General features: G+C 38.7%; 1 pseudogene; it reads right to left on the bottom strand.

Moving 5' to 3' along the window:
• Positions 1-2026: 2026 nt before the first annotated feature.
• The window catches only part of LOC132773468 (small acidic protein-like), a 61922-nt pseudogene continuing 37399 nt past the window's right edge, over positions 2027-26549 (bottom strand).

Below are 26549 nucleotides of genomic sequence, written 5' to 3' on the forward strand. Positions count from 1 at the left end.
ATCACACCATTCACAGTCGTTAACCAGATGCTATTAATCAACCACATATTCATCAAATAGTATTTTATTTCATGATTTGAAATGCTATGCTATTTCTATCTAATATATCCAGCTACTGGAGCAGCTTGATGGCTTGCAGTGCAGACCAAGGTGATGCTGATCTAGGGTACCCCACTCTGGATCAGTATTGCCATTAGTGGCCCATATAGATAGCTCCCAAGTAAAGTGAAAGCAAGACTTTCCTTTGGTATTTAGCTGGAACAAATGTTAATAACCATTTCTTGCTTGTCAATTCTGCATGTCAAGATACTTAGTAGTCCTTGAGTAAAAACTGAGCAACACAACGTCTGAATGAAACTTGAAAGATTTGAAGAGTGGCTTTGCAAGCCCTTATTAAAAGCGAATCAAAGTAAAATGAGTGTATTTGCAAGTGCTAGTAAACTTACATTAGAAGAATGACATCACTGGATAGAAACTTTGGATTCCTGTAGTAAGAGTCCTGAGTTCATACATAGAGGTACATAGAACAGGACTCTAATTACCATATTCTTCTTAAAGACCAAAGAGAACGCACACATCCCAGATATATCTATAATTTAGAAAAATCTATTAGGACAGTGGAAAATCCTTTCACTCTGTTGGATACCTTCTGATGTTTCACAACAAAGAATTGGCTTGAGTGAGGCTTTGTAACTTATGATCCATTGCATTCTCACAGAACTTAATGTGACAAAGGATTTCTACTGCATCTTTTTTCAAAGCCAGAGCTAAGCCCAAAAATATGTGAAAGATCAGGATCTCTGTGAGTGTGGAGATTGCTAAATAATTAAAACTAACTGAGCCTACATCTTAAAACAGGAAAAGCCTTGGAAAAAAGCAGGTCTTTTTCTTCTTCAAGCAGAAATACCTGAAGCTCCTTCAAACATGAACAGCTAATGATTTACTAACCTTCACATTTCCCTTCTCACCAGTTCTCAATTATGCAGCCCCAGGGCAGAAGAAGATAAAGAGAAGATCATGCTAAGACTGTCTCTGTGTCACTGTGGCAATTAATGAGCTGCAATTAGATGCAACCATAGAAATGCAGCAGTTGACTGTTTATCTGTACAATGAGCAGAAGCTTCTGGTGTGAACGGAAAGAACCCATTGCTATACAATGTGCACTAGATTTTATTTTATTTAGAAAAGTGAGACACGATAAGAGGGGGAAATCATGACCCTTCCAAAGCTGCTGAATGCCTCATGACTAGCCAAATTGCCTACCGTTACAGAAGTGAAAAACATGAACAAAATGAGCTATTTAATAAACATTTCTCAAACCAAGATTATCTGATTTGTTTCAAACCTGTGACAAACTTTTATATTTTTTTACACTCAAATCAATTACAGTGGGCCTTCTTTATCCTTCCTTCCCATCTGTGGTGTGTGGCTTGATATCTATTTCTATATTTCTCTATATAGCTCTCCCTCCCTCTCTCCCTCTCCAAAAAAGTTTGATTTTGTCATTTTATGCAAGGACCATCGTTTTACTATACCACTGCATATATTGGGACTGGCGCGTGCATTGATTTTTTTTATCTGTGGACATATCCTGCAATCTTACAGTATTTTTTTGGGAATATTTTGCATTTCACACTCTTTAATATCATTCAAAATCTGAACAGGATGCTAGTTTTAAAAATTAAACCACATTAAGGACATCAAGAAATCATTATAACAAGCTTAGAAAGGTTCAGTAGTGATCATGGAATAGGTAGACAGAAGAATAATGTCAAAGTAGGTTGAGAACTAAGTTCACCTCCCACCCAATTTTATTTTTAGATTTTACAAAACAAATGGATACGGTCATGCTGATAAAAATAGTGGCATGGCATTGGGAATGCAAGTGCTACTCTTTCTCTAAAAGGGCCTTATAAAAACCATAATAGAAAGGTCTGTGCTGTAAGCAATCCAATACTTTGCACTGTAACCGCAAGGCTTACTTTGCTCAAAGGCTAATTTGATTAGTTGATATTTCCCATTGGATTTAACAACACATCATTTTATAGTTGCTTTTCACATCTTTCTTGGTCTTCTGCATTTCTGTGCTTTTCGGGAGATGGTGGTGGAGGTGGCGGCAGCAGCAGCTCTGAAGTTCCTTCTTCTTGCTCAGAGTCAGAGTCACTTTCTGAGTCCTTTGAGGTTTCTGGCTCCAGGGAGTCTCTTGTATCCTCTTGTTCTTCTTTATCTTCTTTATCTTCATCCAGCTCACTGAAACCAAGTCCACAATGCCGCTGGTTCCTTCCTGACATGGTGCTGTCCATGCTTTGCTGTTCTAAAATGAGAAGTTGATTTGTGGTCTCCAAATAACAAGGTGCCAAGTATGATCTTTCTTTCCAGCACCCATATGCCTTAAGAACTTTTGCTTTCTCTCTTCATTACCTAAGTCAGCTGCCTCCCATCTGGTTGAATCAAGCTCAGGAGAGGCCCCTTGCTTGAAGCCATGGTCACCACGTTCAGCCTGGGACTCCTTGGTGGCACTCACCTCACTCCGGAGGCCCCATCAAAGGGCCCCACACTTTGCAGCCTTCCTGCTTCTTCTCCTGTGGTTCCTGCTCACTCCTCATTTTGCATTTCAAACTTTAAACTTTGGAGGCATGATCCACATCGAGTAGCTTGCTAACCCAGCAAGTGAACCAACATTGTCCACTTCAGCTGAATAAAAGCTTGTGTAAAAGTTTTCTGGAATCTTGGCTGGGCCTTTTGTCAAGGATAGGTTAGTTACCTAATGAAAATGCCTGCAACAGTTGTGTAGGGTAAGCTTTGCATTAACAGCACCACAAAACTGTGTAACTGACCTTTCCTGATCACCCCTCTCCCCGTTGACAAGATATGATCTAGTCAAAATCAGTGTCAGCTATTGCTATCATTCCAAAACATATGAGAATACAAAGTCTCAATTTTGCCATCTTTTGTGCAGGATGTGGGCAGAAGAAGATTGTACTGTGCATTTATATGTTAGGCAGAATTCCTTGATCTCTCTAATATTTAACATTTTTTTGTTCTGTATTAACAGTGTTAGCCTGATCAATCAGCATAGAAGCAGTTTCTATTAAGACAAATTCCTAAGAGCATAACTGATAAGAGGACAGAAGGGAATGTAGGAAAGGTTTAAATGGTACAAAGAGGTAAATAACTTCAAAGGTTAGGCTGCTAAACTTGTAAGGCTTAATCCTCCACCATCCTACACAAGTCAAATTTTCCCCACCATGTCTGTAATAGACTTGTGCACTAATCTGTTTTCCTTCGGTACCTCTGGGAGCATGCAACAGTTAGGGTCCTTCCTGCATAAAATCCTGCCCACAACGAAAACAAGTGGGAGCTGATCTCAGCTCCTCCTCTGCTTTTTGGCATCACAGTTTAAGCCCAGGGAGGATAGCTCCAGGGCATCATCGGTCTTCCTTACCAGGAAGTGGGGAAGCCTCCTTAAAATGCCATGGAGAGGGTGTGGCATAGTACAGGGAGAGCATGTGTGCCTGCATGCAGCATCTCTAGAGTAGCAACAACTTTAAAGCCTTCTTAAGGTGTGTGCACCTGCCTGCAACATCTCTCCTCTAGAGTAGAAACTGGTAAGAAGCCTCCCTAAAGCAAGCACAGCTGCCTGTGGAACTTCTCCTCTGCAGTAGAGACAGCTTTAAAGCCTCCTTAAAGCACGCATGCCTGCCTCCTCTAGAGTAGCAGTTTTAAAGCCTCCTTAAAGCATCCATGCCTGCCTGCAGCACCTCTCCTCTATAGTAGAAACAGGTAAGAAACCTCCTTACAGTGTGCACCCCTGCCTGAAGCACTTCAGCTCTAGAGTAGAAACAGCTTTTAAGCCTCCATCCTCCACCATCCTACACACCTGCCTACAGAGTTTCTCCTCTAAAGTAGACAGCTTTAAGAAGCCTCCTTTAAATGCTTTGGAAAGAGTGTGTGACATGGTGCAGGCCCGTGAGAGAAAGTGTGCAAACCTGCTTGCAGTGCCTCTAGAGTAGAAACAGCTCAAATGATTAAAATGATGGGAAGGGGAGCCTGGGAACCCCCCCCCCCAACAATGGGCTGAATAGAAAATGACTTTTTTTTTGGCACTCTAAAATAATCTTTTGGCAAAAACAGATATCTGCCCTCCCAAATTCGGGAGATTCCCAAAAAAACAGATCAGTCTAGTCCCTAAAGGGTGTGCGGGACAATATTGCATGATATTATTCTGGTCTAGGTTAGTTTAATACCAGAATAGAGTTTTATTTTTCCTCACTAAAAAATAACTCTCCTCTGCCAAAAGCAGCACGGGGAGGGTTGAATGTGCCTTGATAATTTCCCACTGATTTGAATACCTACATTTTGAATTATCATGGAAGAATCACAAAAAAAAAAAAAAAACAGACTTGGGATGCCCAATCCAGCTGTCCATACCTCTGAAGTTTTGGGAAAAATCCAGTGTTCACTGCATTATGAGCTGGATACAGTGATTCTACTCTAAATCCAGGCATGTTTTGTGTGTACTCCCAACAACTGATGTGCAATTAATCCACTTTATTTTGACCATGTAGACCAGGGGTCCTTAAACTTTTTAAACAGAGGTTACAGTCCCTCAAACTGTTGGAGGGCCGGATTATAATTTGAAAACAAAAACAAAACATGAATGAATTCCTATGCACACTGCACATATCTTATTTGTAGTGCAAAAACCACTTAAAAACAATACAATAATTAAAATGAAGAACAATTTTAATAAATTTATTAGTATTTCAGTGGGAAGTGTGGGTCTGCTTTTGGCTGATGAGATAGGATTGTTGTTGTTGTGTGCTTTCAAGTCGTTACAGACTTAGGTTGACCCTAAGTGAGGGCCGAGTAAATGACCTTGGAGGGCCACATTCGGCCCCCGGGCCTTAGTTTGAGGACCCCTGATGTAGACCATTAGCATGGATGTTTTATACTAACAAGGGGGGAAACAGATGCACAGATTATCTTGTCTAACATTTTGCAGCTAACCAGTGTAACAGAAGTTTACTAACAGGACACAAATGAAATTGCTTTCATCTTGTTCTCACCAGCAAGTGATGCACAAAGGTATATTGCCTCTGGTACTGGACATGATATATTACCATCTTGACTAATGTTTGTGGACAAACCCATCCTCCATGACTTTACCCAGCAGAATCTTCTTTGGAGAGGTGTTGAGCAGAACAGTATGCTCATTTCAGATAGGGTTATGCCATACATTTCTATAAGGGTCTTATGATATCAGCAGTTTTATTTCTCAAACTTGGGAAATTCTTTTCAATGTTCAGGTGGAATCCCTTTTTCATTCTTTGATTCCACTGACTCATGTTCCAGTGTCTAAAGCAGCTGAAAACAAACTCACTCTATGTTATATAATATATCCGTTAAATTATTACAAGTGTATGTTTGTCATTCATCTTTCAATCTTCTCCAAGCTAAGTATGCCCAACTTCCTAAGTTGTTCTAATTATTCTCTATGCAATGACCTTAGTGATCCCAGTAACTAAACACAGCATTATTACAGTCATGCTTCTTAACAGGTACAGTGCAATATTAAATCAAGGATGTCGTCCTGTTATTGATTAGCAACCCTCAAAACATATCTTGTGGTGGTTTATACTGACCTTCTCTTGAGAAATTAAGCAGCTAACTCAATATGCTTGATGTTTGTTTTTCTTGAAAAAAAAATACTACAAATGATTGCAAAGTGGATCAAAACTGGTGGGATTAAGACAGGTTTTTCTCATTCACTTTCAAAGGGGTGGTTGGAATGTTACAAAACAATGTCATTTTCATTGCAAACACTGGTATACTTCTTAAGCCAATCATAATGTGCTTTTTGGATGTTTATTCCAAACCCCAAATTTCTAGGATCTCAGTTAAGGGGATGTTTCAAAATTTGGGGATTTTGTTGCAAACTAATTGAAAAACATTGGCACAGGCATGGAGCAAATTGGAAAAAAATGGCATTTTGTGCTTCACTGGGAACCTTGGCTCGAGACATTACTTTGTTTTTATGTCAGTGCAAAATATGGGAGTTTTATGCAAAAATTGTAAAACAATTACAAGATTTTACATAGATTTTGAGTAAATTGGGCAATGCTTGGTTTGGGGGGGGGGGTCTCTATTAGGAACACCAAATTGTTGTAACTTAAGGGGTTCTGCAAAATGTAGGGTTTTGCTGAAAAAATAATTGCAAAAACTTTGGCACAGGTTTGGAGGATATTCCAGATTTTGGGGTTCATTGTTTTAAAAAGCTATAGTATCTCACCTTGTCTTGAATCCAACTAATTTTAATATTTATAAGTAGAGAAGAGATATAGTGGCCCCTTAAAACCTGACTGGAGAAAACTAGCACCTTGAAGGTGTTGCTTCCAATTGTTTTGATCTTTGGGAAACATTTCAGAAATTGTCATGCATTGTTTCCCTTTCAAAGGCTCATAAATCTTCATTGAAGTGCCAGCAGAGGCAGTTCTTTTAGATCTTCCTCATTAGGCAGGAAGGCTTCAAAGACTTGTACTTACATTAATCACCTCCCTTCCCCATTTCTACTTTAATGACTGGACTCTGGTATAATCACAGCTCATATATTGGACACATTTCAAGCTGGAATGCATTGGCACACTCTTGTTTCTGTTGCTGAATGTTTTGCTTTCTTCAAATTATGAGGCTATTTTGGAGAAGGGGGGGGGGAGTTTTTGAATCTGACTCAATGCCATCTTTTGGAAAATCAGTGTATAGGCTGAAGAGTTCTGGAAGAGCTGCCAGTAAATCTCAGCTCAAATTAAGGAGGAAATATTAGAATAACTTTATTATCATTGTACATTGTACAATGAAATTAAATGCTTTTCCCAGCACACATCACAAAAAAAACGCACTCATCCCTCCACACTCTAACCACTGCCACACATCCCCTAATGCCACATCAGTGCAAAACTATGGAGTTCAATTTAGTTACAGCTCTCAGTCTGTTTGTTCTTGTCTTTGTCATCTTGTATCATCCAGCAGATGGTAATATTAAAAAAAATATGCTGGATAAGATGGGCCCTTAAGAATGTTCTGAGCTTTCTTAAGGCTGTGGGGCTTATAAAGTTCTTCCAGAAAGGGAAAAGATCAACTAATGATTCTCTATGCAGTATTGGTGACTTTTTGGAGTGCCTTCCTATTTGTCACTGTGCAGTTACCAAAACATGTGCAGATGCAGTAGGTTAGGCCACTCTCTATAGCACAGTGGTAGAAAGTCACTAGCAGGTATTCAAATATTCAAAATATTAGGGAATATACTTGGAAAACTGGCTGGTTTGCATTAAAACTTCCATATTGCTTGACTTTGAGCCATATTGTCCAATAGTACTGTTTCAGTTGTTTTGGGCAGCTGCCACCACCATTTTTTCCAGTCGCAACAGACCATGTTGGCTACTTGTGGAGCATAGAGAAGCACCCACATGCCAGTACTGGTTTCCCTGGGAGGCTTAAAGCTCTGTGCCTGCCTGAGCCAATCAGAAGGACAAAGCTGCTCACATGCTAGCTAGCTCCGTTTTCTGTTATGCCTTTGCTGCTCTTAGGATTGCTTTGCTTGCTTTTGGACTCAATTCCAATCTTTTCCTTTGGCAACTTCGTTTATTTTTCTTAGTTTAATATCTTTCATTCCCTTTTTTTACAATTTTGCTAAGAAAAAGAGCATGGGCATGTGTTTGCGGGGGCTTGTGAATTCTCTGCCATGGGGCTCCTCAGCTTTCCAAACTACATTTCCTAGAATCCTGTGCTCTCTGTTTCTTTTCCAGCTCACTCATCTTTGCTCTGCCTTGCTGCTTTTCTCTCCTCATGGTGAGAGGCCATTAATTTAAAGAGGAATGGCATCTTTTCACTTTCTCCTCACTCATGCTGAAAATGAAGCTTACTTTCAATCATTATAGAATTCAAAGGAAAAAGCATTGGGTGAGTTTTGATTCTTAATTTTCTGTGTGGGCACTCCCTGTTTCTTAATATCTGTTTTTATGTTCAAAACTTGTGAACTAGATACAACTTGCTAAATAAAAACAAAGTTTTGCACATCCCTACTGCCTATACAAGTAATTGTGATACCTCTATTATGCTGTTTTGAGCTTAATGATAGTGTGTGTATGATAGATAATATCATCACTTTTTGGGTGATGTTTTCACTTTGTTTTCATTTTGTTTCACTTTAAAAATACTATAGGAATCATTTGGAGGGATTGGAGGATTTCAGATAAGTTTCTTAAAAGCTGATTTTTTTTCAGCAGCAGTCTCTGACAAGTCATGAGTACAATAGAAGATGGGATATGGTAAATATATTGTTCGGGTTGTTATATATTATTCCTCTAAGCAGTTTCGGCCTTTAACCTGACTCTCCATTGTGGATGAGGATGGAGTGGATGTCTTTCCCTCTTTGTAGATACTCTTTCTGTTGTTTACTTATTTGCATACCTAATTTATATCTCACTTTTCATCCATGTGGAACTCAAAGCACCTTACACCATTCATTAAAACAAAACAGCAAAACAATCTTGAAATACAAGAAATAAGAAAAATAATAAATACATTTATCTTAAATAAAACATGTTAAGTAAAACAATTTTTTGATAACACAGAGAGAAAAAAGTTTCCTGGGAAGATCCTTAACTGGAAGATAGAGGTTCTTTTGGGGATTAATGATGACTGGTAAGATAGCAAGGAATATTAAGTTTGAAAAGAATTTGGAATTCATAATACTTGTTCTTTTTTTCAGGAAAGCTGAATAAGTACCTAAAGTCCATTATCTGAGCCTAGATTAATTGAACTTCACTGGCATCTCTAGTTCTCAGCATAATCAGACTTATTTGCTTCCTTATATAAGATAATTTAACACTATAATTTTATCTGTATTTTCTATTCTGTTCTGCACACCTCAAATCTTGATTGATCAACACAAAGTGAATTTATTTAGAAAAGCGTGCATAATTCCAGGTGCTATCTGAGTAGCAGCACTCTCTTCCCTCACTTAGGAACAAGCTTGGGGACTCATGGAAGGAAGAGCACTTTTCAGGGTGACTAACAAGTTAAACTGGTCCATGAGAGCCATTAAGGCTATTATTGGACTCTAGAGTCATACACATTATGTTCATGGTACATATATGCCATTACCCAGGGCTAAATGAACCAGAGTAGACTGATTTTATTAACTTCTTTGAATCTAAATTGGAACAGATAAAAGGCAGAAGAATCTTAATCATCATGTGTTTTTTTTCATAACAGAAAATTATATTTGCTTAAGAAAGACAGCCAAACAACCAAAATTGAGTCTTTATGTGCACAAAGAAATTGTCCCCATTGATATGAAGGCATCCTTGTGCTCTGAGGAGATGCTCATTGAGCAAAAATTCATCACTGTGCCTTCATTGGGAGGAAGCTGCACCAGAGAAAATGCAATGGTTATGAAAGGACTAGACAAGAAAAAAGGCAGCTACCATGATCTTGCCAGATATGAATCTGTCCATAATTCAAGTAAAAAAAGAACACTCTAAATATATCAATAATAAAAGTGCTCATATAGACAAGTGAAGATGGCTTTAATTTGGTGGGAGTGGACATGTATGATATTTGTTGATCTTGTCCTTGCATCAAGGGAAATTAAATGAATTGTGTAGAATATGGCCAATGAAAGCAATCCAGGGCAGAAGGCACTATAACTGCAATATTTTGTTGGAGGCCCCTATTGCCCCAGGCTCTATTTGTACCTTATAACTAAAATAGGTAGAGGACTAACACAAACTGTACTAAATCAAGTAAGTATTTGTGCTAGATGTCTACAACTTTTCTCTCTTTCCTCAAAACTCTCCAAAACCATCAGTTGATATTTCAGTCTGGAACTAGTTCAGCAACAAACTAAAAAAAATAATAATATTCAGAGTGAAACTTCACAAGCTTTTGTCCTCCAGGTGTTTTGGACTTCAGCTCCCAGACATTCCAATCAGTATGAGAAATTGTTGGAAGCAAGTATGGAAACTACTCCTTCAGAAAGATTTTTCACCTACCAGAGTGTCTTAGTCAAGGGAAGACCACCAGCCATTTTTAGGCTGGGAGGTCACAGCAGCAGGACAAATGGACAGGGGAAAGTAAGGGCAACCATCCAGTGATATTGAACTGGTGCTGCTGGACAGCTGGGATTCCCTGCAATGGCCTAGGGCAGTGTTTCTCAGCCTTCCTAATGCTGCAACCCCTTAATACAGTTCCTCATGTTGTGGTGACCCCAACCATAAAATTATTTTCATTGCTACTTCACAACTGTAATTTTGCTACTGCTATGAATCGTAATGTAAATATCTGATATGCAGGATGTATTTTCATTCACGACCAAATTTGGCACAAATGGCCAGGTTGCCTAAATCTGAATACTGGTGGGGTTGGGGGGGGGGGGTTATTTTGTTATTTTGGAGTTGTAGTTTCTGGGATTTATAGTCAACTTACAGTCAAAGAGCATTCTGAACCCCACCAACAATGGAATTGAACCAAACTTGACACACAGAACTCCCATGACCAACAGAAAACACTGGACGATTTTGGTGAGCACTGACCTTGAGTTTTGGAGTTGTAATTCACCTACATCCAGAGAGCACTGTGGACTCAAACAGTGATAGATCTGGACTAAACTGGGCACGAATACTCAATATGCCCAAATATGAACACTGGTGGAGTTTGGGGACAATATACCTTGTAGTTGTAGTTGCTGGTATTTATAGTTCACCTACAATCAAAGAGCCCCTTGAACCCCAACAACAATAGAATTGGGCCAAACTTCCCACACAGAACCCCCCCCCCCAGCCTCACAAGCTCTGCCTCGCTCACACATGTGCACCACGCTGCCATGTGCCAAGCACATTTGCTCTCCACTCCCTGCTTGAAGTCTCAGAAACAGCCCTCCTCTTGGCTGAGAGGCCAGCTGAGATGCTGTCCAATTACAGCGGAGGAGGGCTTTTGGTGGGAGTATTTGCCATCTCTTTCCAAAAAGGAAGAAAAGGACAGGTGGAAAGATCTTCAGCCTTCTCTGCCAAAGGAGTTCTTAAGACCATCAGAAAAATATGTTTTCTGATTATTTTTGGCGACCCCTCTAAAAACCCGTCATGATGCCATCAGGGTCCTGACCCCCACGTTGAGAAACGCTGGCCTAGAAGCTGATAGTAAGAAGCTTCTGAAGGGTTGATCCAGAGCTTGGCACTTCAGATAAGTCCTAGGGTGTTGTAACCATGTAGAATTGCCCCTAGTCTTTCTTTAAGATTCACCACACTTCTTTTCTATCAAGGATTGTTTGTTTTACCCATCAAAGGAACATATAAGAAAGAGAATATAGAGAAATTTAATTGCTAGATATTTAATCCCCTGGATATTCTTCCAGTAGACTTTCCTCTTTCATAACTGAGATTTGAAATCTGAATAAACTGATATCTTTCAGCCATTGCTATCCAGATGGATACTTTATTTAATGTGTTCTCAAATCATGTCAGATGGAATAAGCAGAATCTGATGAAATTCTTGGAGTTCTTGGAGAACGGGAGAAGTTCCAGCAGATTGGAGGAGGGCCAATGTGGTCCCAATCTTCAAGAAGGGAAAAAAAGGATGACCCAAACAACTACCGTCCGGTCAGCCTCACGTCGATACCGGGCAAGATTCTGGAAAAGATTGTTAAGGAAGCAGTCTGCAAACACTTAGAAACAAATGCAGTCATCGCTAATAGTCAACATGGATTTATCAAAAACAAGTCATGCCAGACTAATCTGATCTCTTTTTTCGATAGAGTTACAAGCTGGGTAGATGCGGGGAATGCCGTGGATTTCAGTAAGGCCTTCGACAAGGTCCCCCATGATCTTCTGGCAAGCAAACTAGTCCAATGTGAGCTAGGCAAAACTACGGTGAGGTGGATCAGTAATTGGTTAAATGGACGAACCCAGAGGGTGCTCACCAATGCTTCCTCTTCATCCTGGAAAGAAGTGACGAGCGGAGTGCCGCAGGGTTCCATCCTGGGCCCGGTCCTGTTCAACATCTTTATTAATGACTTAGATGAAGGGTCAGAAGGCAGGATCATCAAGTTTGCAGATGACACCAAATTGGGAGGGATAGCCAATACTCCAGAGGACAGGAGCAGGATTCAAAATGATTTGACAGATTAGAGAGATGGGCCAAAACTAACAAAATGAAGTTCAACAGTGACAAATGCAAGATACTCCACTTTGGCAGAAACAATAAAATGCAAAGATACAGAATGGGGGACGCCTGGCTCAAGAGCAGTACGTGTGAAAAAGATCTTGGAGTCCTCGTGGACAACAAGTTAAACATGAGCCAACAATGTGATGTGGCGGCAAAAAAAGCCAATGGGATTTTGGCCTGCATCAATAGGAGCATAGTGTCTAGATCTAAGGAAGTAATGCTACCCCTCTATTCTGCTTTGGTTAGACCACATCTGGAATATTGTGTCCAATTCTGGGCACCACAATTCAAGAGAGATATTGACAAGCTGGAATGTGTCCAGAGGAGGGCGACTAAAATGATCAAGGGTCTGGAGAACAAGCCCTATGAGGAGCGGCTTAGGGAACTGGGCATGTTTAGCCTGAAGAAGAGAAGGCTGAGAGGAGATATGATAACCATGTATAAATATGTGAGAGGAAGCCACAGGGAGGAGGGAGCAAGCTTGTTTTCTGCTTCCTTGGAGACTAGGACGCGGAACAATGGCTTCAAACTACAAGAGAGGAGATTCCATCTGAACATTAGGAAGAACTTCCTGACTGTGAGAGCCGTTCAGCAGTGGAACTCTCTGCCCCGGAGTGTGGTGGAGGCTCCTTCTTTGGAAGCTTTTAAGCAGAGGCTGGATGGCCATTTGTCAGGGGTGATTTGAATGCAATATTCCTGCTTCTTGGCAGGGGGTTGGACTGGATGGCCCATGAGGTCTCTTCCAACTTTTTGATTCTATGATTCTATGATTCTATGAAATGATAGGGTGTGAACATGATCCAGCTTACAAACCAAGCTTCATTGATTTCTATGTGCCTCATTGAAATCAAAGAGTTTAAGTGCCCTTGGATTATGCCTATACTCATTAATTCTGATTTGTATATGAAATTGCACCTTTTCATATTTGTGCTAACCCTCCATATAGGGATATGAGGTGTGATGGGGATCTCCTTTTTTGTTTTTCATTTGAGTATATTATGACAGATGTTGACTCTTGCAATGCGGTTAAAAATCTGTATACACATTTCATTTCTCCTAGCGTATGGTTTGGAGCATCATTCTATCTAAATTCCATTAACACGTTTGGAAATGTGAGCATTTTCCCCATCTGGTGGAAGGATTACAAAATTCATTGCATTGATTTAGCAGATTTGGAAACAGCTGGAAAGTTGTATATATTTTTGTTAAAGTTCTCCAGATTCATATTTGGAAGAGATTGTGATTAGTAATCTATATTAGGGCCCATAATATTATCTCCATATCTTAAATGTATTGTTTCTTTTTAAATGCTAATAAACCAGGTGGTGAACCATTTAGTTATCACTCTGCCCATTAACCCCTTTTGGTTTAAACAGTTATAGCTTGATGATTCAAACGGTTTTCCTAAGCTTGTGGGATTTTTGTATAAGCCTATCTTTAAAATACCACAGGCTCCCGTATCATGCATACAATTAAATGGCTCAATATTAAGATTGCGGCAATCATATGACTAAAGTTCAAGCACAAGATGTATCTAGGGATGCACGGTAAACCAGGAATTCAACATAGCAGGCTTTTCTAACAGCACAGTCCTGCTGTGACTAAGCCTTCTGCATGTACCAAAAAAAGGAGATGCTTCCCTTTGGCTTCTTTCCATTGCTATGGTAACATCTGGACTTCAGAACCATGTAGGAAGAACAATCAGACTGAACCATGCTACCTATTTGTCATCGGAGTAGCTGAGAAGTTGGTTAAAAAGGAAAGGCCTATACAGCACACAGTTTCATGTTTCCAAAGATTAAATTAGCTTGGAAAACATTGTTTTACTAGCATAGGAAAAGCAACACTGGCACTTTTTTATTTATGAATTATTTTGCACCTTTCCTCCCATGAGCTCAAGGTGGCTTACATGGTTTTCTTTCTCCTAATTTCAGACTCTTAACCATCTTGTGAGATAGGTAGAAATACAGACTGCTCTCCATTTCTGTTTTTATAGTTACTCTTCCCTCTCCCCCCTTGCAGTATTCCTTCATGTAGGACATATTAGATATATTTTTCACTACAGTAATACCTTGACATAAGAGTTTAATTCATTCTGTGACCAAGCTCATAACTTAATTTGCTCATATGTCAAATCAAATTTCCCTTTAAAAATTAATTTAAAAGCTATTACCAGTAATCTATTCCATCTCCAGTCTCCCACCTCCAAAATCACACCAATTTTTAAAATATAGCTTTTTTTACTCAGTTTGTCTCCTTCACAGATGTCCCATCCTCAGCAAATGTGGAGGACTGACAGTAGCCACCGCCCATAGTATTGAGCCATGGATCCCTCTCTCCCACTGCCTCCCACAGCAGCAATCTCAGTGCCAGGCTCAATGTGGCCCCAAGGCTGCAGGTGCCGTTGGGATTGGCAGGTGACATGTTGGCTGTACATGAGGAATTGGCAGATGCCATGGTAGTGGATGGGGCATGGGCACAGGGATCAGCATCAGCATCACCTGTCACTGCTGCCTCTATTCCCATTGTCCCACGCACCCTCACAGAGAGAATGAGAGAGATGGAGGGAGAGGGAACATCTCCCTGAGGAGGAGACATTATCCCACCCACAACATTTCCTCAGACAGAAGCAGGAAAAGGAGGGACTACCACCACCATCTTGGGAAGGAGGGAGACCATCCAAGTGTTTCCCATTGTCCCACCCACCCTCACAGAGAGAATGAGAGAGATGGAGGGAGAGGGAACAGCTCCCTGAGGAGGAGACATTATCCCACCCACAACATTTCCTCAGACAGAAGCAGGAAAAGGAGGGACTACCACCACCATCTTGGGAAGGAGGGAGACCATCCCAAGTGTTTCCCCAGTGAGGGAAGCATTAGAACTTGTATCTAAAATTAAAAAACCTAACTGGTGATGGCTCATAACTAAAAAAAACCCTGCAAGTTGGGTCCCTCTTAAGTATCACTGTTTCCCCTCTTTTCTTACTTCTGGGTATCCATCTACATCCTTTTGCACAGATTTCAATCCTTGACTATTTTGTCCTAACATAAAAAATATGAATAATTAAACTGCAAAAGAAAACATATATTCCTATACAATTGATCCTCCATATCCATGCATTTTGTATCCACAGATTCAATCCTCCATACACACATACACCTATTCAAAATCACACCTTAATTTTGCTGTTTCATTGTATATCCAGTGTATATAATTGCACTTAAGCATTTACAGATATTGGTATCCATATCACTGAAATGATTCAACATGGGCAAATCTGTCAGATCCCATCACACATTTTTATGACATTAGTTATGGTTCTTGTGTGTGCCGGGAAGCTCAGAACACAATTACTCGCCCATGGTCTGAGATCCCTCCTTTCAGCATGTTTCATCTCCATTTCAAGGACGAAGGGCAATGGATGACAGCCAGAAGTAGACAAATGTTATGTGATGCGCTCCATGCCTCTTCGTCTTTGAAATTGAGATAAAATGTCCTATGACTGGGAAAACGCTCCATCTGATTAGGGCATTTGAGATGAAGTAACTGGTAACCTAAGGCCATTCATACTTACATTAAGGAATTTAAAACGCATTTCCCAAATAGCCCAGCTTCCCAAATGATACACCACACTGACTTTTACTTAACAATTTGAGAGCTTTCATTGCACTGCCATCTCAAGGACTGCATGCATTCACTTCAAAGAACATATAAAGGTATTGAAAGTATTTGGCATAGAATAGATGAAGAAATTGACTACTGTATATACCCATGTACAAGTTGATCTCATGTATAAGACAAGGGCAGGTTTTGAGGCCAAAAGTATGAATGTTGATATGAGCTGTGGGTCATTCTGCAGAGAAGGGAGAGAACACATACTGCCTCAGGGGGGAAGCTACCCCATGACACCTGCCATTTTCCCCAATTATACTTTCAAACATTCCAGAAGCAGCAGTGTGGCAGAAAGAGTAGACAAGGTTGTTTCTTGATTTAGGTTCTACTGGAATGGAGTAAGATTTTGCCTTTTGCCACCCTAATCAGAGAATGGAATGGTTCCTTATTTCATTATAGTTAAAGCATAGTACTGACATAGGCCCACATTTTGGGGTTGATTATTTGACTAAAATTTCAAGACTGTACATAAGAATATACAATGATTTATATAGAGAGAAATCAATTGATAATTTTCTGAAAGAGTTGAAAATTTCTGCAATTTACATGATAGAAAGGGGGGGAAAGATAATTGCGGGCTTTTGAAAATTGATGGTTTATTTTATATGGGAGGGGGTGTCTTTTGTATTACAGTAATACCAAAGATGAGAAAGGATGAAATCAAAATCTCTGTTTTCTTTTAAAATGTTTAGTCCTATTATATCTCATAGACTGTTTGGTTTATGTGTGTGTTGGAGTTATGCTATTTTTTTTTACTCTTGGTTTGGATAAATGGTCAATTGATAAAACTTGTTTTCAAAAAATGAAGAAGAGTTAAAGAAATTTAGAAGTTTTATTGGAATTTATTTCCTTGAGCTCAAACCCAACAATACTTTTTGGTGGACGGAGCTAAACAGATCAGATAAGTAAAGTTCGAAAGACATAAGCAGGAGTGAGAAGGACTTGTAACTCCTTATGGTGCTTTTTTAAAAACCAGAATTGTTCTTGTTCAGAATATTTTTTCCCATTTAACATGAAGACCTATATCTATCTATCTATGCATTTTATTTGCTTTGACAAAAATTAAGAGGCTTCCTTTTACCCTTCCCCCAAAATAAATATTCTTATACTGAATTATGTACATGTGAACTGTTTTAGGTGTTGGTCTGATATAGTGGGATATCTTGACTATGGCTATATGTGGCTCGCAGGTGATTAGAATTCCTTGAGCATTATTTAATGCAATTAGGTGCATACTGACTCCTCTCATTTTCTTCTTCACTTCACTTTTATCCCCCCCCCCCCAATCCACATACTTGAAAGTCCCACTGAGATAATATAATAAATAGCCTGGTGTTAGCATTGTGTTCATACTTTAAATTGTGTTGCGTTAGTACTTTTTTCTTTTCAGATTATGCAAGTATTGAATTTATATTGGCCATAGGCAATTAGCATGCAGACACAGACAGCATATTTTACCTAGCTTTCACTAATGGTGTATGTCAACTGAAATCCTTATAGTTGCTTTGTGTTTTTAAAGAGGAATAGAGAGATGTAGCAATTAAAATTTCATTTGTGTAAAGCTGTATGCTGCAAAAAATTAATACACTTCTGGGTATTATCATTTTTATGGATGCACTATATCAAAAAGTACATTTATTATAAGAGATACGTTTAGGTCATTTGGGAAAGTATTCAACATATGCCACCTTCTTGGATTTCTCAATGGTATTCATGTAATCTGATTTTGCGTGGCTAATGAGTTGAGATTCAATATGAATGTGTTATCTGTGATGGCCTATATGTTTGCTTACATTCACTTGAAGTGACAACAATATAGTAATGAACTTCTTCATGAAGAAACATTGTTGGAATGACCTTCCTGAGGAGGTCTTGATGAGTTTGAGATGAGCATGATCATTTTTATAGGGAGTAATTACAGGTTGCCACATTTGAGGCTAGCAACACTAGCTTTGTTTTTCTTTTACATGCCAAGTGTGTGGGATTCTGATATCCATATAGATTACAGCACATGGGGAGGGGATAAACTCTCCCTTCCTAGCCAAAATCCCAGTAAAACAAATCTCATAGATTAATATTTTAGCAGAGTAATGAAATAAGAAATCTGCTATTCTGATCTTCTTCCAAAAGAGTTTAAAGGACATAAATCATTGCTCGGGATGAGTTCAAATGATTACATATTTGCGTTTTAGTCTGCAAAGGTCCTGTGCTTATACAGAGTCTCTTGCTGATTATTGTGCATACACTTCTCTTATGCATAGATCTACTTACCTATTTTTTCCTCTCATCTGTGCATAAATATTTGATCTTTGTACTTCAATCCTTCTTCTCAATCCTACCTACTGGTGTGTTGAAATCAATACTATTCAGGAACTGCAGGAATGAACAACTGCCAGGGTTTCAGAAATCACATTGATTCTCCATGTAACCTAGAAGGGCCACATATACCATCCATGTAACCATCCATCCCTTTATTCATATCTTACCTCTGTCCCAGACTGGGTATCAAGGGAGATTGCAGTAGGGAGAAGATTAGAATTTAAGCACATATAGTTGAAACATGCAAAAGTTGGGATAGATGGCATTGAACTAACAACAGAATTGCAATAATGTGAAATATTTTTGCTAGTTTAGACAAGCCCTGAGTCTTCAGAAGAGATGTCAGATTTCTTTAAGGGTTGTAACCGTTCATTTTTGTTCATTTTTTTAATGTTCATGCTTAATCAGCATTTACAGGGCTTGCTTTACAGGTTGGTTTTCCTTTTTGTGGAGTACATCTGAAGCATTTTCTGCAGAATCCACATCATTGCACATTGTTGCTAACAAGTTTGCTATTGCCAAATCTTTCATAACCCCAATATTGAGTTAAGGAGGCATTCATTAGAGGTTGGCACCCATTGTTTGAGAAACAGTGGTCTAGACATAAGGATTAAATCTGATTTGGATAACCAGCACCATGTACTCATAACTGCGGCAAAAGGGATGGATCATATCCATATCCTTGCTACCACCACTCTGTCTGAACTTCTGGTTCTGGAATTTCTGGAACTTCTGGTTCTGCTTCTGCTGACATCAGAATGGCATTCTACGGGTGGCTAGGAATGGTGGCAGCACTGACAAGGAGGAGATTAAATTCTGACCATCACGGTAGAGTGAAGGTGCCCCTCAGGCATGTAGCTGGGGGGGGAGGCTTGGGGGGCTTCAGCCCCCCCCCAAATTCTCATGGTGGTCCATGAGACGGCCTTACTGGTACATTATTTAAACTGTTATGTTTATTCATATCATGATCTGATCACCATACTCAATATATCCCATATGCATGGGGGTATTAGGCTAACGATATAAAAGGTTTGCTAAGGTAGACCCTCTTTCACACAGATTCAGCCCCCCCCCCAATCAAACTGAGCTGCCCCCGAAACAAAATCCTGGCTACGGGCCTGGTGCCCCCAGAATATCTGAAAAATGACCCTCCAGATTCAGTATGAATGTATCAGATCCAGGGCTCCTTTGGATCATACACCAGACTAACCTGCCAACTGTAGGTGATCCCCATGGCAATAAATAGAGAAATATTTAGGGGACACTGGTCATTCCAGGTGTAATCCCATCATCTGAATGTTTATTTTCAAAAGGGATAAAACTTAACACAAATCAACCTCATTTATTGAAATGTAAAATAATTAACTGAGCTGTCTAGTTCACCAATTTATTAATTTCGTCTAGAATAAGAAAGAAAGAACATACAACATCACCTCTATAATAGAGGTTTTAAAGGAAGTTGTATATGTTAGCCAAACAGTATTCAACCAAAAGTATAAAATATGCTGAATTAGCCATTTCCTTAAAAGTTCCCAAATTAATATTAAGTTATGAAAGCCAATGCATTTGAAGTGGTCTATTAATTTTCATTCTGCAGTTTACATAGCTGGTGGAAAAGAACTCATACTGAAAGAAGAATGCAGAAAAATATAATATGCAATCAAACTAACTCTAATGTATTTTTGGGCAAAAAAATATCATCAGCATTGTAGAAATATGTTGTGATCTCCAGCTAAAGTACTCATGTCATGTATTTTCTAATTATCCTCTAGGTGCAATAGATGAAACAGTATTTCTGGTGGAAAGTTTTATTGAATTTTTAAAAAAATCTGTGCAAGGCAATTTGGAGGAAAGTTTAATATAGTTCATGCTGTAAAACCTAACTTCATCAAGGTATGCAATGCAAATATCTTTTATTTGAAAGTAGATGGAAAATAAAATGGCCAGATTTCTTTTATATGAATATATTGCTAATCCCATAGGCTCCCAAAACAAGGCACTGTAAAATACATTTATGATACAATTTTAGATTTTGTGCCCAAAAAGGAATAAATGAAGCCATTGCTACCTATGTTGCTGGAATGTGTGTGTGTGTGTATATATATATATATATATAGAGAGAGAGAGAGAGAGAGAGAGAGAGAGAGAGAGAGAGAGAGTGCAGTTTTACAGTCTATTTGATCACTGACGAGGAGGAGCATTCAGTTTCGATAGGGCAAAAGCAAATGTTCAATTGAAACACTTCCCATTTCTTCTTTTAGTGCTCTGCAGCTTATGTTCAGAAAAGTATTGTTTGTAATAGTGTATCTATAATGAACCAGCATAACTGGGAGTGCATCTACTCTGTAGAATTGATGGTTTGACACCACTTTAACTGATATGGCTCAATGTTGTTGAATCCTAGGATTTGTAGCTTGTTGAGGCACCTTTGGCAGAGAAGGCTAAAGATTTTATGAAACTATAACACCCATGCTTCCATATCTGTTAAAGTGGTGTCAAGCTGCATTAATTCTGCAGTATAGATGCACTCCCACTAGATATGTACAAGTACATATGCACAGACTAGTATCTGAAAAACATATCCTTTCACAATGATAATTGGATGAGCTCCAGTTTCCCTCGGACAGTAGCAATACATTTCACGCAAACACAATATGCTTTGTGGGGTAGATTGATTCCCCTATAGTGCACGTTATCAGATTTTACACATGCACACAATTTGTGCACCTTTTGATAAAAACATAGTATTTGGCACAGAGCTTGCATATTAAATACTAAACAGATTTGGCTACTAGAGCTTTCTTCACTTGCCTTCCAAAGAGCACGCCAGTCTATTTAAATATAAAACACTGTCATGCATACAAGTACATTGTAAGAGAAAATGAGATTGAACCTATTTGCATGAACACAATGTGTTATGTTCAAGTTTTACCCAATATCAACATTGTGCTCAAAAATAGGTTATCCAGAAGGATTTAAAACCTTCATAATAATGTAGCAGCATTTTCATCTGCTTTCATTTTACTTATACTCAGCTCTGACTACATGTCAATAGTGGTTTGCATTTGGTTTAAAGTAATAAATGTTTCTTCTGTTTTATATTGTAAGTGCTTTCTACCAATATACATATCTGTATATTGTATGTCAGCCCTTGTACCAGAGGGACTGGAAAATACCAAGCTAAAATAAAACTATACAATAATAATAATAATAATAGTAATAATAATAATAATAATAATAATAATAATCCTTTATTTATACCCCGCTACCATCTCCTGCAGGACTCGAAGCGGCTTACAAAAGGCTGAGCCCAAATACATAATAAAAACATAACAACAACAATACAACAATAATAACTCATAACAAAGCAAAAACAATACAGTAATGACACGACGCATTTAAAAACCTGTGGCAGGGCAAAATACAAGAAGCTTTTGCCAGCTTTATCAACACTAGAGGTTTGCTTTAAATTCTTTTCCAAGAAAATTATTCAAATGTCATCTAGATGGCACTATGATGTTCAATTCAAAGTAAGTCTACATAGGCATGAAAACCTAGATTGATTTTGAGTTGATTCTTGGCTGTCCTCATTATAGTCTTGCACTTCCATTGAGTACCACCATTGATGTTGGATTAAGTCTGAGTTGCCTCACTTTCAGCAATGTCGAGACATGCTTCAGAGTTTTCTTGAAAACTGGAGGATTCCATGGTTTCTGGGCCATCTGGAAAATTGAATCAGGTCTAATCCGGAACATCACAACCTCAACCTTTTTCTGGTTCCAAATTGGCCCCAGATTTAGCAGCCAGCATAGACATGTCCTCAGAGAGATCCGGTGTGGTATAATAGTTGTGTATTGAGCAGTGACTTTGTGAGACTAAAGTTTGAGTCTCCACTCCACCATGGAAACCCACTGCATCTCCTTAGCAATGTCACGCTATCTAAGCCTCAGAGGAAAGTTCAATTCAGGGTCACCTTTCTCTTTCTTAACCATATACACAATAATACAGTATCAGGAGCAGTTACAAACATCAGTACAACCTGGACCTCTCAAAGAAAAAGCTTCTAAAATTTCATAATTCTGCGTTATTACTGAAGTTGAAAGAACTGTTCCTAATCATATCTATCTAGCTGATCTTATTAAAACAGTCTGATTGAGATTTCTTCCCCTGTGGCTTTGCTCAGTCCATATATTTTCCTTGCCTGCAGGGCTCTGTAATTCAAGGCTCCTTACCTTCCATCATCTTCTGCTTTCTAGAGTTAGTTTATAAGAAGGATTTAAAAGTCAAAGATTCTCTTATCTTTTGAGAACTGGAGTTGGTTTTATTATGCCACTCACTGAGGCTGCACACACACCAGCGGTGCCTTTTGCCAACAATAGCTAAGCAAATATAATTTACGCAAACCTAGCTCTTGTGTATGTCAAGGAGAGAGAGAAAGAGTGGCAGAGCGAGTGTATACTATATACATGTTTTAAATGACAGCATAAAATGTATCTTGTGTATATAAAAACAGAGCACAGAAGACTATCATATTGATGTGCTTCTCAGCCTAATGCATTTATTCAAAAGTAAGACTCATGGCTATGCATTTTTCCAAGTGCAATAAAGTCATTTGATTTTTTTTATGTAAGGGTGTTTGTTTGCTGTTCATTTTGCCCTTTGCATACTCTCTCCTGCTTCTGTCAATAGTGACTAATCCCTTTCCTCTTAAAGAATTGTTACTCCCAACCCACCAACATGCATAACACATTTGTTAGGATTTGTCCCTTAGTATTCTAAATATACTCAGACTGTAAGAATTGTACAATAATTCTGCAAATATTTGGCTACATATTGTATGCATAGGGAGAGATTTGGAGAAAGATTTAACCCTCAGTCCTTAATATAATATATAATTGTGCATAAGTCAATCTTATGCATAAATCAAGTGCAGGCTTTGTGATCAAAATTATGGATTTTGAAATGACCCATGGTTATGTAAAGGGTCATTCTGTCAAGAGAGAAAAACACCAAACACTAAGTTTGGTCATAGCCATTTTCTCACACAGGCATTAAAAAAGTCCTTTGCCTCTTTCTCCAGAGAAAGGGCTGATTTTTTTTTTTTTTGAGAAATAGGTACAGTGTTAGCTCTTTTTTAAAGGAACAATCCCCATATCTGAGTAAAATCTTGGAAGACAAGACCTTAGTCCATCCCAGGAAAAAATTAAAAACACAGTACACGAGAGGCTAAGACCAATGGCATTGTGTTCATGAGACTGGCAAGGCTCAACAAGGCTGAAATGGAAGAACTACTCTGTGGTTTGATAGTCTTATGGAACTAGGTGAAAACTATTACTGTAATTCGTCACATGTGATCTAATGACTTGGTAGCTGGAGAGGGCCACCTTCTGACCTGCTCTAGTGATGTCTTTGCAATGCATCAGAGTGAAAGACAGTAAACCTCACTACCTCTGAGGATGCTTGCCATAGATGCAGGCGAAACGTCAGGAGAAATGCCTCTAGAACATGGCCCTATAGCCTGAAAAAACCCACAAGAACCTAGTAAATCTGTTCTTCAGCAAGCTGCCATGCTGGTGTGGAACAGAGCCAAAGAGCTTTGGACCTGGACCTGGACCTGTTTTAGAGGGAAAATGTTACTTCAAAACCAGATTGTAGTTTCCAGCTCTACATGGAAGCCATACTACTTCTTCTTCTTCTTCTTATTATTATTATTATTATTATTATTATTATTATTATTATTATTATTATTCATATACTGCCCTATCTCTCCAAAGGGACTCAGGGCAGTTTACAACAAAAGTAACAGAGTGGCAAACATTCAAATGCCAAAAAAAAACAAAACAAAAAAAAAACAAATCAACTGGAGGAGGGTGATGATGAGGCCCTCCTGAGCCCAACTTGGTGGAGGGCAATGACAAGGCAATATATACATCTCTAAAGCAGCTCTTTAAAAGAATGGTGCAAAATGGCAAATTGTGTCCAATAAAATAATTGTGTGAGGAACTTGGAGATTAGGTTCATCTGGGGCCAAAAGTAGATTGTTCATATGTAGCATAGAGAGTAAATCACTTATATCATCCAGATGGTCCATCTAGCATGACCAAAAGTAAGGGTTTAAAAAAAGATATAGTACAAAATATATGGTGGTCCCAAGGTCCCTCAGTCATTGTACAGGTAGTTCCAAAGTTATTAACAAGAAAGGTTATATGGGCTTGTTCTTAAGTTGAATTTTTATGCAAATTGGACAGGTACATTGTTAAAGTGGGTAGCATAGGGAAGGGCGAACATCCATGTGGTGTTTGTTTTGCTGTCTGTGCCCCTGTTTAGTAGATTTCATCTCATTTTCTGTTTCTGTGATAATTGGATTTTGAAAAAAAAAATGCCTTGTTGTGGAAACAAGGATTGGTGAGAAAGCTTAAGTGAAGGCACCCCCCCCCCATGATAACTCTTTAAGGAGATTTTTTTTCTTCCTAGAGGTAGATTTCTCTCACTTCCTGTTGTCTCATCCCCGTTCTTAACTATGACTCATCTATAAGTCAGATGTTTGTAACTTGGGAACTGCCTGTATATAAAATAAAGTTTTACTCTTTTTTGTCACATTCTCAATTCAAGAATGTAGATTGATTCTCAACCTTTTAGACAGCTTGACCAACTTTCAGGAATTCTGAGTGCTGAATTCTTGGAAGACCAGAAGGTGGGAACTACTCATCTAGATGAATAAAAAGAATTGAATTTTGAGTAAACATGATTCAAGATGTCCCTATTTAGAGCGGATTTTTTTTATTGTAATGGGGTCCTCGTTCGTGACAATTTTTTAAATTGGGGAATTTTTACAGAAAGAAGAATGTCTCTTTTCAGTGTGGCAAATTTCAATAACATTGTATCAAAATAATAATCTTCAGAACTCGTGCCTGAAAAGCACAAGTAACATTTAAAGCAGCAAGGTTGTACTTCCTGCTTTCTCATCATTTCTTTTTTTCTTTATGCCAGAAACATGCACACTTCTAATAGTACTGAATTCCTTCTATGCAGCACTGTGAGGTATCCTAAACAAAGATCCTACAGGAAATTAATAACTGACATTTTCCCCTTTGCACGTGAAGGAAGTGCTAAGATATAATTGCAACTGTAGTTCAAGTTTCATGTCTGCATTTCTGCAGAGCACATCACTGCCTTTAGCAATTTATGGCAGAGAATAACAACAAATGCTAAAACAAGGCCATGGCATAAGAAGTCAACTTTTACCTATTATTCACAGAGATGAGGCATTGGATAATGTCTTCTCCCTAACACAGAGAGATGTGGATGGTATAATGAAATATTCAGTGTGCATCTGAAATGTCAAGGAGTGTGGCATTTCAACAAGTGAAAGGTAGCAGGCAGTGGAAATTTGGTATATTCAGACAGTGTCATATCTTTTCAGAAGGAATTATGACAGAAAGATGTTGTTTATTGGTATGCAACTTCTATCTGTTTGCACTTGGCAAAATTTTGCAGAACAAAATAAAAACAGCTTGTTATTGATTTGTTTTACTGTGGTCTTAAAATGCAGTTTGATAATATTAATGGATCAAAATGACTTAAAAAATTTAATACATGTGAAACTGATAACTGAAACATTTTGATTGTCATGGCTCCATCGGATGGAATATTGAGATTTTTCTTTTTTAGTCTGGGTAGGTATAAAGAATTCTCTTCTATAGAGTTCTAATTCAGTCTCCTGGAGTACAGAACAAGAATCTTTGAGCAGTAAATTCTAATCAGGTGGTTCATGGGATCTTCAAATTGAATTAAAGTCAGATTCAGCAAACCAGATCTGAGTTCAATAGAATCTGACAGATCTGGAAACAATTCATTCTCATTTGGATCAAACACTCTTCAAAGGCAGTTCCATGTAAAGACATTATAATAACCCAACCAGGATATAACTAAGACCCCATCTACAATGTCATTTGATACAGATTGAATTGGATTATATGGCAGTGTAGACTCATATAACCCAGTTCAATGCAGTTCTATCTGCAATATATGATTTTACATTGAACATATATTCTATTTGCAACTTCATTGTATGCCAGTGTAGATGGGGCCTCCGACATTTGCCAAGCTAATCAGTGGCCAGTAAAGTTGTCTGCACCCCAGAAAAGAAAGGGCCCTGGCTTACCTTCTTTCAAAGTTCATTTAGGGCCTCATCATAAAGGCCAGGTGTAGTGTCCCACTTCGTCTAGCATCCAGGAGGAAAGAGAGGGGTGGTGGGGCATCCAGGAGGAAAGAGAAGGGTGATGAGGCTTCATGCTGCCTCCATTAGAGCCAGCATAACACAGGAAGCATCCTGT

The sequence above is a fragment of the Anolis sagrei genome, chromosome 4 (assembly GCF_037176765.1).
Source record: "Anolis sagrei isolate rAnoSag1 chromosome 4, rAnoSag1.mat, whole genome shotgun sequence".
Classification (NCBI taxonomy): Eukaryota; Metazoa; Chordata; class Lepidosauria; order Squamata; family Dactyloidae; genus Anolis; species Anolis sagrei.